The sequence below is a fragment of the Penaeus monodon genome, chromosome 6, assembly GCF_015228065.2.
Source record: "Penaeus monodon isolate SGIC_2016 chromosome 6, NSTDA_Pmon_1, whole genome shotgun sequence".
Lineage (NCBI taxonomy): Eukaryota > Metazoa > Arthropoda > Malacostraca > Decapoda > Penaeidae > Penaeus > Penaeus monodon.
The window spans coordinates 55,014,150-55,016,649 of NC_051391.1; the positions used below are offsets into that span (position 1 = coordinate 55,014,150).

At 37.0% G+C, this 2,500-nt stretch overlaps 1 protein-coding gene across 1 annotated transcript in view; it reads left to right on the forward strand.

The window, feature by feature from the left end:
* The window catches only part of LOC119574656 (sodium-coupled monocarboxylate transporter 1-like), a 55,640-nt gene that overhangs the window by 46,554 nt on the left and 6,586 nt on the right, over positions 1-2,500 (forward strand). The window lies entirely within an intron of this gene.

Below are 2,500 nucleotides of genomic sequence, written 5' to 3' on the forward strand. Positions count from 1 at the left end.
GTGTCAAGATGTTTCCTTCCCAATTCCTTCATTTTCCTCTTTTCTTTCTCTCTTTTCCTATTTCACACAGCGTTTTTAAAGCAAATATCACAAGTAGGAATATTTCCTTCCATAAACCACACGCACCAAGGGCTTTTTTTATTATTTTTTTTTTCTTTTTCTTAATACAATGAGCGATTGTAATTTTATCTCTGTCTAATCACAGGGTTTGCTATTCTTGCGTTGTTGCCAGAACTTGTCCGATGAGAGAAGCATTCACAGGTGGGATCCTTTTTAATCAGCTCTAGATAAACGTCTGTGGTAATAAATGCGTGAACTGATTATAAGGTTTGTTTTTTTTCCGCCGTTTTTGATAAAGCCCGAAAGATTTTTCCTTGGCGTGTGACCCCAGTATTCAATATGGAGTCTATGTTTAGATTTATTATTATTATTATTATCATTCTTTAACACAGTGAAGTAATTCAGTTCGTTGAATTATGTTACGAAGACTAACATTGTTTATTTTCGGATGATGAAGTGCTTGCTAAGATAACATTGTCCCGGCCGTCTGTGGCATTCACTTTGTAAACACTGTGTGCTTTTACACTAACATTCTTCTGAGCTTTTGTTTTATCTCGAATATAGAGATATATCACAGTTTACCCGAAAAAAAGAAAATGAGATTAAGCTGAGAGAAAATACATTGAAAGAAAACGAAAAACTGTAAGAGATCCACCCAATGACGTCTATTTGTCACTGTTTGGTCTGCAGGATCGTGTAACTCTCCAAACCAAGGGATTCCCCGACGTTTTCGCCCAAGAAGATTTTTCCATTAAGTTCAGAAATGCGTTAAAAAATAATACATATTTTCTCCTCTGAATCACCGCATTATTCTGCCTACTCTCTCCCTGTCTTTACATAATAGTCAACCAACGTGAATCGTGTAACAAACACGTGATGATATTATAGTCTATGTTACCTTTCTTAGAAGGCCCTAGTGTTAATTATGCAAGAGATGGGAGGTGACACACTGACCCAAATGGCGTGTTCCCTAACCCTCCGTAATACTATAGTGGGCGTGACAGGCCAATCAGCTCCTCTTCCCTATCAATTCACGTGTTATGGGGCTGCCTCATGCATTGACAATGGGGGAATTGTTAGGCTAGGTATTTTGATTACCCTCATGGCGTGATGAAATGCACACACACACACACACACACACACACACACACACACACACACACAAACTCTCTGTCTCTGTTTCTGTCTCTGTCTCTGTCTCTGTCTCTCTCTCCCTCTCCCTCTCTCTCACACTCTCTCTCACACACACACAAACTCTCTCTCTCTCTCTCTCTCTCTCATACTCACACACACACACACCAAAACAGACAATCGAAATTGCAGAGTATTGTATACAATCTCCTATTGTATGGATTTTGTTCCCCTCGCGAAGCTGAAGCAGAATACCATATTGGTCGGCTTTCCTAATACATTTCATTGAAGACTGAACCTTATAATCATTGCATTAAATGTTCCTCCTCATAGTGATCTTCCACTTCCGAGTTTTATTAATCATCATCTATAATATTATAGATTCAGTTAAGTTCGTCACATTACGTCTTATATTTACCAAAAGTTTGTGTTTGTGTGGCAAAAAACTTTTTTAAATAGAATCACATACACTTGTGCAATACGAAACTCGTATGAAAATAATGTGATGATTTTTTAAAAAGTTAACATATCATTCAGATAGAAATCAACACTATCGATAGCTTAAATCAACAAACTGCCGATATACAAAACAATTATTCACAAAAAAGACAGCATACCTTTTACCAACATAATATTGAAGCTATTATGCCACTGATATAAATGCCCTGTGGATGTAGCGGTAACCCGTGCTCCTGCTAATTATACGTTTCCAATGGCATGCATACAATATAACACTGACACCACGCTCATTTCACATAATAATCTAAAAGTTTATATAATATTTAGAGTATGGACAAGTTCCAGGGTCATTCGTCACAGAAATCTACAAGTGCAGAGTGATTTTACACCCCCCTCGTGCCTCAGCTAGAAATCTGTCCATTATCCACACGCACACCATTAGCATAACCTGTCTTTTTCCTTCTAAGGAGGTCCAAGTTGGTCAGGATTGATCTCGAGTTTTGCGACTGTCACGCCTATGACCTTGGACGTCTGTGTAACTGTTCAGTGTCATTGGTGGTAAATGACAATGGCATAATGATAAGATACCTTTTTTTAAATATAAGTGCTAATGGATTATCTATTCGTTAAATGTTAAAATTACCTTTTCTAAATTATGGGTTATCCTGTTAGTGCTATACATTCTTGAAATATTTTCTTCATTCTAGCATTAACGACCCCTTTCTGATTATCATTAATTAACGGTGTATTCAGCCCGTTATAAGTTAGTAACAATTTATGCCATGCTGCGTGTAGTATTATGAATACATTTAATCAAAAGTCTGCATATAACTTAACGAATTAAGGAAAA